The following is a 15,319-nucleotide window of genomic DNA, read 5'->3' as shown; positions in this document are numbered from 1 at the left end:
CTGTAAAGCTTCCCTCTCTGATTTGCTGCAGTTATTGATAGGTATGTCACCAGCAAAGTGCATACTAGTCGTAATGCAGGAAAAAATGCCATGTAAAACATATGTATTAATCCCTAATGGGTTGCCTAGACTGATGTGGAACAGCTATTCTGCACATTTTTACTATGCAGCAAGTAGACAAGTAATGCCTAATCCAAAACACCCCTAACCTATCACTGTTGCTACATGGTGTACAGCTAATTCTGTACCCCAAAATTACTAAATTACTAATAATTGCCATAAAGAGCTCTGCTACATTTCTGGCTATGCAAGGGTGCAAGGGAGCTCAAATTATCAAGTGCCCCCCAGATCTGCCAAAGAATTGTCTATTACTGTGGTGATGTGCATGTAAGGGCTGGATGACCAACTTTTTTCAGCCAGTGCCCCATTTTGAGTTGTGCCACCTAGTCAGACATTGGCTTCTCTTTATATCTCCATGAGAAGCACATTGGGCCTTTTAACAAGTATGGCAGTCTATGTAAAAATTATGGTAATGCAGTGATGATTCCATTACCGTTGCATTACTGCCTTATTACCACACCGCCATACTACAAGTTTGGTAGCATGGTGGAAGATTTACCACCCACATAAAGCTGAAGGTAAATACTCCACCTTACTGCCAATAATCAGCAAAATCAGCAGAATTACTGCTGGCAAAAATGACGATTACCACCGCCCTACCACCACTTGTAATCCCACTATAAATCCACAGCACCAAATGGTGGTAGCAGCAATCCAGTTTGGCAGTAATTCAGTGGATTTACCCGTGAATTACCACCCAACTCGTAATGAGGCCAATATCATTACTTTTTGCTACTACAGTCATATGTGTTTACTTAAGGGAAGGGAAGATGGAAACCGTTTCATGATGATTTCATGATACAAATAGTGTATGTCTTCTTGCCTATAGGTTTATTGTTTTTTGCATACAGTTGCACACAGTTTACATGCCCCAAAAATATAAATGAAGCATATGGAATTGAGTGCACACTCAGAAAATATCATTATGTTTCTTCGTGGCCTGTTCTGTTCGTGAACTGCAAGACTGCAGCTTAAAAGGATTGCGTGCAATGGCATTATAGAAGGGGTCACACATTCAGTGCTACTGTCAGGGACATTCGTTTGTAGTGACAGCCAGTCAGCAGCATTCAATCTGAATTAATCTAAAAAGGCAGCAGAATATAACGTGAAATGTAGGGTAAAGATGAACAGTACATATTTACAAATTTAAACTATTATCACTCACTGAATAAAGTACAGGTATATGGCTTTACTCTGCGTAGTGGCCATCCTCTTTTCAATGGATACTCACCGAATTTCTTTTTCCACAGTTTTATTTGTTTTCAAAATACACTTAAGATGCTCTTGAACTTCTAGAGTAGCAGCTAGTTTGCACATATCAATGTCTTTTTACATTAAGACTTGGGGCCAGATCACAGAAACTTTGCACTGCTGCAAGTGCAAAGTTTGCACGATATTAGCAATAGGGAAAGTTTGCCCTATTTTTAAAAACATTGGGATGCACTAAAAAACCATTGCACCTCGACAAGTGCAGTTTGGCATATAAAAAGCACCAGGGCAAAAATTGCCCTAGTGCAAAATAGATGCATTTTCACAATTTTTTTCACCAGGGCAAAGTTTGCCCTAGTGCTAATACGGAATGGTATTAGCACTACAGCAAGCTTTGCCTGATGAAAAAATGCATGACAAATTTAACTTTTTATCACTAGAGATATTTTAGCCCCCGTACCTTTAGTATGCCAAACTGCACTTGTCGAGGTGCAAAGATTTTTTTAACGTGTCCGAGTGTTTTTAACAATATAGCAAACTTTGCCCTTGTGACAATACCATGCAAACTTTGCACTTGTACCAGTGCAAAGTTTCTGTAATCTGGCCCCAGATCTCTTGCACAAACCCTCCGCAGAACACGGATGTCTGTTTGATTTCAGTGGCACTTAGATAAGAAGCTTTTAGCACAGGATCACCTACTTAAATCCCAACGTTCAATAAAATTCTTCTTTGTGATAATGGGAAGGGCATTTGGTGGCCTATAAGGGGCCCTGGTTGGCTGTGCTATGTATGGACCCCACAATAACAAACACCATGCAAATCTGGCACATCCAGAAAAAGAAATGCTGTCTGTTGCATTTGAGTGGGTACAGAACACTAGTGTTAACTCAGCCCTATATTGGAGAACAGAGTTTCCTCCACATTCCAAGGAGAAATCAATGACAAAAGTGGCCGGGCGCATAAGAGGTATACTTGTCATTTTGTGTGGGGTGGGGAAAAAACCCATCTCTTTACAATGTCGTACAGAATGTGCCAAACATGTGCATTATGCTCTATGTATGCCTATATAAACGGCCATGAATTCAGATCTGCACCTAAGAAACTAACCATTTCTAGAAGCCAATATCCATTGTTTATATGTTTTATATTGTTAATTCTGTATATTTGTTAATAAAACTATGAACTTTGTTACTTTTATCATATACATATCACCATAGAAGATTGCAAGCCAAGATTTGGCCTACCAACCCTCCCAGGTTAAACATATGCACCTTTTTTTGACATGCTGGAAGGATCATTACCACCACATCCCGCTTCTTTGTCCCAGCCCTTACTCTATGCAGCATATACAATAGCACAGATGCAACCAATATACCGCAGGTACGATAAATAGAGGCACACTGTACAACACAATAACTTAACCCCTGCAATGAAGAGGACCTTGTTCGTTTTTGGAGCCACTGAAACGTTCATGTCCTTTTTAGGGATATTCTCCTGATTGAAACCCCCATCATTGTAATCCCATGCACATCTCAAAGCAATACCAATAGACCCGGGAGGAAGGGGGCATTGATATTGCACTCAGACTACCCACTTTGAGTAGAAATGTATATTCAACTACAGCATTTTTAGTACTTTTATTGGATTTCTCAGACTCCTAGAAATAGAATGATCCATCTCAGTACCATCTTGTATAGAAAGTCAACCGACATGCTATGAATCACAAGCTACCACTTGTGACCTAACCGGTAAAGGGGAATTCCCAAGAGAAGAATTACATGGCGTGTGGTTGCAGCCGTGTAGTTATGGTTAAGATGCTCAACTCATAGGAAGAATACTTTTTGGATGGCTTATACATTTGGCACTGTTTGATGAATCCTCACCAAACTTTGCAAAGAAAGTATATGGCCAGGACTGAATGATTATACAGAGTTGGTGCAGTTTTGTCAAAGGGGAACAAAGCTATAGGGGGGATCTCAAACCTTTTGAAATCCTCATAGAAAGAATGGCAAAAGAAATTTTCTCACGCATACAGAGCAAACCCCCGGACGGATTTGAACAAAACTTGTGCGAAAAGCGGCGGCATGTTGCCAAAAGCATGCTTTTGCAAATATGGTGTAAATCTGTCCAGTAGTTCTTTTAAAAATGGCCAAAGGTAGATCAAAAAAAGTTAGTGATATCTGGGTCCTTCCTGATTCAGAATCCGTGGACAACTTGGGACCAATCAGAGAACCACGTGACATTCACAGACATCGTACACGCTTGCTGATTGGTCAATTAAAAACGTGAGGTGCATCAAAAACTTTGAAACTGTCACCATGTTGGATTCAGTGCCTGCAGTCTTCGAACATATTAAAAAAAAACACAATATTACACTTATCTAAATAATTAAACAATCTCTGGGGAGGTGAGAGTTGATGAGGATGGGATGGAATATGGCCCAAAAAAGCCAAAAATGTGGGCGTTTTCTTCTTTGCCAAAGTCTGAGAACATCTCTGATATACGCGGGCTTCCATGCGTAATTCTGCATTATACAGTCGGTGAAAAACAGTTTTTGGATGGCTTATAATTTTGGTGCCACTGCAGGAAAGTTTACAGTATCATTTTAGACACAGCCCTGAATGGTTCTGCAAAGTGTGGTGCTGTTTCGCCAAGAATGGGGGGATCCGGAATATTTGAAGGGCTTATAAATTTGGTGCCATTTGACGAATCTGCACAAAAGGTTGCAAACAGATTTAAGCCCCGAAGTTGAATGCTTTTGCAAAGATTGGTGGGATTTTGTCAAGAGGGGGCAAAATTATCAGATTTGCATCAAATTTATGCAAGGATCATTGGCAAGGACCCAAAAGCCTGGTTTTGCAAGTGTGGCCGTGTTTTATTTTTTTCCAAAGTGTCAAAATGTAAGTACAAAAAAATAATGATATAACTTTGGTGCCTGTGCAGTGGGCCTGTCCCTGAGAAAGGACAAATGCATAGTCTGATTTGCTACTTGGGGCATGCGGCATGGCCGAATGCCCTAGGATTGAATGGGAAAAAAACATTCTGGTCACTGGTACAGTCTGAAGTGCTGGGCAGGATTGCACCAAACCTGCATGAGGAATATCAGCAAGGCCCTGAAAGCATGTTTTTTCAAATGTGTCCTGTGTTTTATTTCTTCCAAAGTGTCAAAATGTAAGTACATTAGTGATATAACTTTGGTTCCTGGTGTTAGTGTCAGCCGTGCATGGCGGTGGCGCAAGTTACGGTTGCATAGCTTCGATTAACTGGCAAATTTCTTTTGTATTTTATTTGTAACCATAACATCCCTTTTTCAAAGTTTTTTCCCTGATTTTATTAGTGCATCTCAACCATATCAATCCTTTAACAAGGTTTTTTTTCAGTGAATATAGCTTATAGACTCGGGACATAGCTTGATGGGGGCTCATTATCCCACTCCTTAGGTCTATAAGGCTGTTAGCACATGGCAGTAGTATCAGTACATGTTTTGGAGTTGTGTTGTGAAGTAAAAACATTGTTTTAATATTGAGTAAAGTAAATAGCCAAACTCACTTAGTACGTAATCTGATTTTATTTTGTAGTGTTTAAATCACAAGGTTGTCTTCAAAAATTAAATATTTTAATTGCAAACTTAATTAAACTAGACTGGGTTTAACATGAGCAAACATTAGTTGTCATGTAAAAGTAAACAGTTTATCTATAACAAAGTGAACGTATATTCTGATCTTTAGCTTTCCTCTGGAGTGTTAAGTAGGATGGTGCCGGGAAAATAAGGCCTCCCAGAAAGGAAGTGCCTTGTGTAAATAAACCTTGTCTGGAAATTGCATTGTTGGTTCTCTGTCAGCTTTTGAAGTCAAAAGGTTCAGATTGCAGTCAAGACAAGTAGTTATTGACTATGCTCAGAACATTTCAATTAGATGAGAGGAGGTCAATAACAATCTTCATGTTCTAAAATTGCCTTATAGCCAAAGGGAGAGTTAACATGTGGCGAAGCCGAGGGCCATAAATTGGACAAGGGTCATTATCCCAAGTGATAATGAACCCTCCCAAAGTCTATAAGGCTATTAGAACATAATAATAATAGCAATACATGTTTTGGAGTTTTGGTGGTTAACTTGTTACTTTAAAATGGGTAAAATTAATAGGGAACTGAGATAGTTAACTGAATTTGAGTTTGTAGTTTTAAAAGAACATGACTAACCCCAGAAATTAAGCATTTTATTTGCAAACTCGATTGAACTGAAACAGGTTTAGCATAAGTATGGTTTTAGTGTAATGTAAAAGTAAATGGGTTCTATACAGGAACGCAAATGTGTTTCCTATGTTGTTGCTTGCTCTTTCATTTGGTAAACAGGACGTTGTAGCAAAAGAGAAAAAAGTTCCTCAGAGGGGATATGTCTTGTTCAAAGAAATCTTGCTTTTTAATTGCATTGTGGTTTCACTATCTGCTTTTGAAATAAAAATATTCAGAATTCAGTTAATGCCAGCACTTATTGACTCTGCTCAGGACATTCTGATTAGATGAGAGAAGGTCAAAAATGATGTTCATGTGCTAATACCCAGTAGTGCTACCAGAGTTAAACCACAAGCTAAAACAACCGAAGGCCAAATATTTAGAAATGAACCGGCTGTCACCAATGCACTGGGTATAACAGGACTGTTTCAACATGTGCATGTGGACACATTGACAAAGGACCAGTCTATAGACAAGAGCCACTAACTCCTGGCTTCTGACCAACTGTCACATCCAGAGGGGATTCAGAACTTTATGACCATATAGATGGGAGTGTCTCAGCAGATGACCCCAAAGAGCCCAAAGAACATTTTAATAAACATTGAATAAACTGGAGCAGCCATAGCCACTTGCCACTGTCTACATACAGAAAGTAGAAGGATACATGCAACAGAAACAGAAACGTTGTGATGACATCATCGCATGCCGGCGGGCATTTTGAATTGATTTCAGTTTATGTTCCCATGAAGCACGGCATGCGATGGCTGCCGGCACACAACAGCGGCATCACAACGATGATGTCATCATGCAGCATGTGCCAGCGCAATTTTTGAAATAAATACCAGCAGGGAACACAGGCAGTCGCATCCCAGTGATCCTGGTGTCCTGTCAAAGCTTTCATGAAGGAAAAAGAAGGTAGGCAAATATCAATTTTAACACTACTGCACAATACTTCATAGAAACCATGCACATTTAGAAAATGTGCCTAATCAGTGACATTCTCAAACACAGGGCACCAGAGCAGGAAGACTTGAGGAATTTAGCAAGCAATCAAGAAAGGCATGATGTATACCTAACACTCTATACGATGTATGTTATCTGTATTGAAAAAATTAGAAAATTACAACATCTAGCAAAATACCAATGTATTACAGATATACCCAAGGGCTCCAGAGAATGTAATGATATGGTTAATGCCAAGCTAAGAAACCGAAGCCTGGTAAATATTAATGCACAACCATGAATGAGTTGACAATATTTTTAGGAATTTAAGCAAATAATATATTTTTTGAAGTATGTTTTAATTAATGTTTATTTCTTGTATATATTTTTTTGTTAAAAAATTGTCCCTGAAGATGGTCACTTGGGCCGAAATGCATTAGATGTTAATTTTGGAGGCCTTTTCTTTCTTTTATTTGGAATAAAACATGTACAAATATCCTGAAAGGCCCGCCATATGTAAGAGATGCAATACAGATTGTGCAGACTTTTATCATGTAGCTTGGTGCTGTCCTTGCATGAGGTCGTTCTGGACGAATATATAGGATAGGATGGCCAACATGTTGCCCCAATCAAAGGCATACTCACCCAAGCTCTGGCTCTTGGCCCTTGATTGAAGAAGGCACATGTACCGAAAAGAAACTACTGGGTATGGCTTCAGCGCTAGCCAGATACCTGGTGGCCAGGACATGGGGGAAAGCCAACCCTCCCACATTTACAAAGTGGATGGAGATTATGATTCTGTGTGAACAAAGGGAAACCAGGTATGCTGCAACACTTCCAGTCACCTGCGGCCCATTCGACTATTGGCCCCCCTTTTAGAAAATACCACTCTGACACTGACCAAAGGTCACAATCTCCAGAACCTACTCAAGGTCCACTGGGTGAGATCATCCCTGCCCCAGTTGTGAGATGTGACTATACACTGAACTGAGTCGTTTGAACTCTCCCCTAGTGTGATGTCTGCAATTTCAGTATAGTGTGAATCGTAATTGATGACGTTCATATAAAGTGTGCAGGTGGTGATAATAATCAGTGAGCCACACACCACAAGCACAGCCAATGTGTGAAGAATCAGGAGCTGAATGAGATGAGCCATCTCAAGTTAACACAATGACAGTATAGTACAAAAGAGAAAAACTATCCCTTACGCTCACCTCCACCATAACGCTAAATATCATCTATAGGCCGCCCAGACAAAACAACACATTTGAGAAATACCTCATCCAATTCCTCCAATTCCCACTGTCCTACATAGATGCACCCGCAATCTCCCCAGTGATCGCCTACGGCCTCTACTTGAACTCCTACACACCTTCCCAATGCCATGCAGGTAGATATCCTGGTCAACCAATACAGCACTGATCTCTCCCAGGCTATCATCACACTTGTGCTGCTCAAAGAACACACACCCAAACGCTCCAAGCGCCGTAGCCCATGGTTCATGCCAGAACTACAAAGCTGAGAGCAGAAAAACCTGCAATTGACGTCTCCTGGAGCAAACAACCATCAGCAGATAACAAATTGTGCATCACAGCCATCTCCAGATGCAACAAAAAAACATCCTCATGGCCAAAGCATCCACCTACAATTCCAGTATCGCAAATGCTGAGTCCAACTCCAGAGAACTGTTCACTATCTTACGGGAACTTGAATCACCAGTGATCCCCCCTCCACTGTCATCAAGAATGAGACCTGGTATAACAATGTCCAAAATGCTCTACTTTGCCAAATCACATTATTACAGAACAATAAACAGCGGAAACTCACCACCACCAACATCATGTCCCCCTAATATGCCCACCACTCCCCAGACGATGCCCCTCTTTTACTCAAACCCAAACTGAAGTCACCAACATCCTCAAAGGCCTTAAGCCCACCTCTTGTAAAGGCAACATCTATCCCACACTTCTCATCTAAGAATGCACTGACCTCCTACTCCCACCAATCACTGCAATCATCATCACCTCCTTTGCCTCATGCTCAGCCCCCTCAGCAGAATTATGGATATCTCCCCTCCAGAAGATGCACTCAATGGACCCTGCGATTCTGACTAACTACTGGCCAATCACGACAGTCCCATTTCCTGAAAAATCATAGACTGACCTGCCACCTGCCAATGTTCAAATCAGCATCACCTTGAGCAAAACCATATTCTTAGCCCATGAAAATCTGGATTCTGCCACAGACCTGGTACTGAAACTTCCTTACTTTACCTCGAGAACCAGCGTGTTGACTCCAGATGTTCTGGCAATATCTCCCTCCTCATGCATCTAGACCTGTCTGCTGCTTTTAACATAGTTGACCATCCCATCCTTCACCGCCACCTCACCACCTGTGCCGCCATTTCACCAGACGCCACCAAATGGATTTCATCTTTCTTGACTGACCTCTTCTCCTAATTCTTTTCTGACAGCCACTCCTCCAGCTCTACACCAGCCACCTGCAGAGTACCCTAAGGTTCCTGTGTGTCACTGACTCTTTATAATGTGCACACCAAGTCTCCTGGACCTCCTGGACTCACTCAACATTAAATACACACATTTTTCAGATGACACCCAGATCCTCATCCCGCACACCGGCAACCACTAAACGGACTCTCAGAAAGTCACTGTGATCTACAAAACCATTCAAACCTGGATGGCCACCCATCTCCTATCTGTGAATGACAAGAAAACCGAACTCCTTAGGCAACCCCGCCCACCTATCCAAACTTAGCCCAGACTACCGAGCATTCACCATTGACAATCACACCATCCATGACTCTTCAGCCGTTAAAATGCTCACCTTGACTCCATTCTAAATATGTCACACCATGTAAACGCCATCACCTCGTCAGCAGCGTACACCACAAAATGTATCAACGCCAGCAGTAGACCCTTCCTCTCCACTGACAATTGCATCAATATCGCTTGCTTCCTAGTCAGCTCTAAGTTAGGCTATCGCAATGCCCTACTGAAAAGCACATCTAAAATGCAAACTATACAGAATAATGGCCTCATAGCCACCCTCTGCCTCAAGAGACATAAGCACATCACTGCTGCCAGAAGAAAGGCACATTGGCTCCACATCAGAAAAAGAATACAATTTAAAATCCTAACCATCACTCATTGCTGCCTCACCTACACCCCACAGCTACCTGGTCATCAAATTACCCAGGCCCTCCTCCAACAGACCTACATGCCTCACCTACTGCAACCGACTATCCACCGCAAGATACAACAGAGCCAAAGAGGGTGGTGCCAGCTTTCCTGTTTCTGCCACTATGCTTTGGAATTTACTCCCTCCCGTCTTGAGAGGTGAACCATCTTTCTACAGGTTCCAGAAACAGCTTAAGGCTTACCTGTTCACCTAGTCTCCCCCAGACATCATACTGCATCTTCTTTCCCATGTCTCTATATGTCTGTAACTAGTGCCTAGATGCCCATTGGGTTGGGTGCGCTCCTGCAAATGTGAAATGAAAGAAAATACATACCCTGTAACTATAATACTCTGGGAGTACTCAATATTAAATTTCCCAAAAAAAACAGGTTGTTGATAAGTGAAATGGCTCTGCCTTCAAAATGAATTACAACAGCAACCCGGCACAAGTGGGGGTCGTGGGTTGGTAGACCATGAGAACCCATTTGTGCTCGAGACCGTCATGTCCAGGGATGGCAATCAGTTAAGCTCTGATGAACACTCTGAGCACAATGTTGAGTTGGATGCACATCATGACGATTTATCGCCGGTGAGTGATCCTGATGTGGATGATCTTCTGTCCACGACAACTGCACTGAGGGGGCCAGGCAGTGTTGGAACGTCCACCTGCGGTAGTTCTGGATGCATGGTCACACTCCACAACAATTGCTGATGTGCCTGGGGCATCATGTCAACAGAGAGATGCAGTCCTGCAGCCACGGGTGGTGCTAATCCAGCAAGGACCACGGCTCCTTGGGTCCCACAGGCATAATGTCCGGCCACGCAGTGGCCGTGCACCACCGTGTAATACCGAGTGGGAGCAATCCATGTATGCCAGTTCACAGCAACAGGGGGCAGCTATTGAGAAGATTGCTCAAGGCATGGAAAGTGTGGCCCAATCCATGCTCCCCCCTGATAGGCAGGTGGAGCTCCAGCAGCAGGCAGCGCAGTCCACGTGCCGCTCACTCAGGCTGGGCATGGCATCAAACAGGGCGCGTTGGGCTGAAATGGTGTCTCAGCATGAAGCACTTGCTGCTCAGGCAGAGGCACACATGGAGGCCCTGAGGGATGAACACCAGTCCCTCATATCTACTCTGGGTGTGCTCAACATGTCCCAGAGGCAGCGGTCAGAAGTGAGGTTGGAGCAACTTCCGAGCACCATCTCGGCTAAGCTACATGCATGCCAGGAGGTGCTCCAGATGTCATATGAGGCCAAGCAGGCAGAACTCTGTGTTACAGGTGCTACCTTGCAAGAGGAAGCACGCATATCACGTAAGGTGCTACATGCTGACCTACGTACCATTGCCACACAGGACCAGTCTTATGAGACCCGCATGCTTGCTGCCGTGGAGGGGCAAGCTGCAGATAGGCGTGGTCAGGCAACTGTGCCAGATCCACCCTCTGATTTCCATCCAGAGGGTGAGTAGGAAAATGACTAATCTTCCACACAGGTCGGGCCGTGCAGGCTTTGAGCCCATGGAGTTTTTTTTTAATCTCAACATCATCACATGTGGGTGTTGAGGTGCACCCTGTACCTCCCCCCTCCTGGGTGCCCCCCCCCCGGGTCATATGTACCATTTTTTTTTAAATAATGTTGTTTGTCTATTGTGCATTCATGTGACGGTGAGGTGCTTTGTGGCTTTTGAAAGCATCCACTGTGTGTTCCAGCTGGGCCCATACAAGCTTGTCTCATGTATGTGTTTGTGGCTTGGGGTCCTGACACATATGCCACTCCTGCTTCCCCTTTCCATGGGCTTGCAAGGATGGTTCGGTGTGACAGCAAATTACACAGGGGCATTTGACTTTTGTCATATCTGTGGCCAGTCTGCTGTACTACTTGTGTATACACCCCTAGTGGGGATAATGGATGTTTTCTCCACAGCATGTCTGCAATCAATTTTGGTGAGTACATTTTTGAACTGTGCTTTTATTGAAGTTGGTTCTGATGTTTTTTCATTTCTTGCCTGTATTCGTGCTTGATGCACTTCATGCTGTAGACGGTAGCCTGCAGCCTTTAGCTGTCAAAGCCACAATGATGGTGGGAGGGGGCCAGGTGGTGACAATGTCAAGTTGGTACGTGTTAGGTTCACCCCTTGGGAATTGTGGCAAAGGTGGACGCATTAGGAATGTGACCCAAGAACCACAACTCACAGTCCAGTCCTCACCTGAGATAGCTGTCTAGACTACTTCTATGCTCCGTTCCATTTGGATGGCATGTTGTATCTGTCTTCCCTCTTGGACTTCACTGCTGCGTAACGACACAGTTTTCCTACTGGACTACAGCTCTTTTACTTGTTTTTTACACTCTGGTGCCTTTGGTCCCTGTTTTTCTTCATGTTACTGTCCTTGTTGCAGATATGTCCGCCCGTCTCTCAGGCAGTTATTTCCGCGTACTTGTACACTGCCTCAGTTAGCTTCGGTACAATTCTGTACCACAGCATCACTCTCTCTTGCTCTCTCTCTCACTCCTCTTATCTTTCATCTATTACATCCATACCTTTATGTTGACTTCAGCCTTTTACCCAAGCTATTCAACTGTTCTGGCTCTTATCTTGCTGTGAGCTGTTTCCGATTCCATGAATATGTGTTGTTCGTGTGCGTGTGGGCGTTCCATGTATTTCCCAGCAGTACTTCCCCAGTTATGCCCTCATTTTCACGTGTTGTTCCCCATTCCACGTGTTCCGCCCCCTTTTTGGTGTGTGTGCTACACGTTGTGCGCTTTCACTCTGTGCGTCACGCACGGCGTTTGGGATGTCGCAGTGATCTGTGTGCCACTCACGGTTTCGGCGCAGCTCCTAGGAAAAACACGCGCACAGACTTCCATGAATTGCTTGCGATTTGCAAGCGTGCGCTGGATTTTTCTCACTTGCACCACAGACTTCAGCGCACAATTATTCCATGAATCGGCCCCTTCATGTGGTGACTAAGAACTCTGAGAGGATATTTCTTAGGACATAATGGACACCGATGTACACTACCCGCGTTTAGATACACAGGCTGACTTCGCAGCCATTTCTTTGGGTCAATTTCTACAGTCAATGGGTAAGTGCAAGGAGAACATACATGTTTTCCAAAACTGCATTGCAAACAGAATAGGGTGTTTGTTTGAAAATGCAGAAGCCCCCTTTCTGTTCCCATGAAGGCACAGAAGTGGAGGGACGATGGACAGCTCAAAAGAGGGGAAGGGAAAAGAAATAAGGGGGGTGTATGTTTTTATTTTTTTCCAGACCAAAAATGAAGCGAGACAATGGTTGAGGAAAAGTGCAGTGGCAGCAACAGAGAGAAGCTAGCTAAGAATGTAGAATTATACCACCAGATGCTGCCTAGAGATGGGGGTACTAACTCAAAAAAGAGTCAAGCCTTGCTGTACAGTGAGAGTTTGACTCCGCTCAAAATATTAAAACCATTTGGAACTTGGGCTGTTTCAACTAGAATTCGAGCTTCTCGTTTAGATACAAGTATTTGTTCGATTAGGGTTGAATACTGAATTCTAGGATACTGAGACAGTATCCTAGAATTCAGCATTTCCGTGAAACGATGCATGAGTAGCTTAAAAATTAACACAAGTGGAGAAAGCGCAGAGGATCCACTTTTTTCATTTGTATTAATTTTAGAAATGTGTAGATCACCCTATCCACAAAGGTGACCTACGCATTTCAGAGGGGCTGTGTGGCAGCCAAAATAATACCATGAACAGCCCTTTGCATACATTTGGCGCATCATAATGAAATGTAAAAAAAGAAATAATTTCTATCCTTGTTTGAGGAATAGAAAATGAAGGAGACAGCAGTGGTTTCTAATGCGACTCTGGTTGTGCTTATTCCAAATAGGCGCATGTGAAGATGACTATTTGCTTCACATTCCTATTGGGCAGGGGAAAGGCGCTTTGTTCTGCACATTTCAAAGAGCATTCCGTTTGTGGATTCAGGATGCACTACAAAATGCACAGAAACACCGCGTATTGGCGCATATGCACAAAGGTGGGAAACATGGGCTATGTGTGCACATGCAGATATATTTTCCAATAGGGCACACAATGTTTATTTGATGAAAGTGATGCGAGGCGCACACACATCTCATTACTTGCACCAAAATCACTTTTCCGAACCTGTCCCATCCTTTCTTAAAATCCTTATGAACAGATACACCGACCAATGTGAGCCGAATCAGACATTTACCAACTAAGCTTGACGTGGCTCACGAGCCTTCTCCAGGGAGGCTCGAATGGTTAAAGCTGATACAAACCTTGTTTGTAAAGGTTCACGTCGAGCCCATCTTCACTACAGCCCTCATTCTGAACTCTCCTTTTGGCTACAGTGCCAGTGCAATGTTCTTATATCTGATAACAGTTTTGAAATAAATGTATATTTTTGAGCTGGTGTCCTCAGTGAGGGAAACTTCCCATCGCTCTGTAACGTGAGGTGCTGATGACTCACACACACTCTTGGGAAATAAATCGTGGGACTGGGAGAGAGATGTTTCTATTTATCTTTGAGAATAACAAGGAGTTAAGGAGTCATGCCAATGACAGTATTTCCTTTGGGGGCATTTTAAAAACATGGCAATCATGTGAATGTTTTTAACTTGTAAGACATAGCTGCGTGGTCTGATAACCATTTGCTTTGGAAAAACAGAATACATTGGGCATCATTACACGGATGGCGGTAAGGGTTTACCGGTACCGGTATTTTACCAGTAGCGGTAAATCCTTACCACCTTACTACGAGGTCCCTTTGCGGGTTGGGGAATTTAACGCCTGCTTTTTGCAGGCGTTAAAAACCAACCCGCAAAGGGACCAGGGAGCTAATTACGGTACCGCAATATGCGGAACCGTAATTAGCGCCTTCCCCATTACCATAGAGCCCTATTGGGCAAAAATTGGAATGGGGAAAGGCAATGGTGGAAGGGGGAATTATCGCCCCGCCAACCTTGGAATAGGGCGGTAATTCCCCTTTCCACCAAGGCGGTGCCAGTATTTTACCAGCATGAACCATGGCGCTAATAGCGCCATGGTTCACCGCCATCCGTGTAATGAGGCCCAATGAGATATTTAACGTGACATGAACATCTCTGGCCAATCCATGAATTCCAATTTGCAGGAAAGGTGGATTTCACCAAGTAGAGAATGATTAAGCCTTGACACTCTCTTTCTGAAGCATACGTGCATATGTGTGGCTGAGTTGTTGTATGATTGTGTGGTTCATATCAACGTAAAGAAGTACCAAGTAGTAAGGTGTACAGGCACAGCGCTCAAAGACTACAGGCCTCTGACCTGACAGAGATTGTCTCAACTGTTCATGTTTTGTGTTATCCTGCAGGTAATTCGCTCAGGATGTCGCTGTGCATTGAGTGATGGACATGTGCACAGACTCATAGGGATGGACATCCTAACCCTGAGAACCTGTGCCCCTATCAGCCCCCCTCTTTTTCTATAATTCAGGGTGAAATGGGCCCTGCTGCTGCCATCCCAGGGGCGCGACTGCACATGGTCCCCATGCAGTGATAAATGTTGCAGCTAATTTACCCACACAATACATTTAGAGGCTGTCTAAATATGTATATAAGGTTATGGTTACAAAA

Source organism: Ambystoma mexicanum, chromosome 4q (assembly GCF_040938575.1).
Source record: "Ambystoma mexicanum isolate Mex_15411 chromosome 4q, UKY_AmexF1_1, whole genome shotgun sequence".
In the NCBI taxonomy this organism is placed as follows: Eukaryota; Metazoa; Chordata; class Amphibia; order Caudata; family Ambystomatidae; genus Ambystoma; species Ambystoma mexicanum.
Note: the sequence above shows the minus strand (reverse complement) of the source record.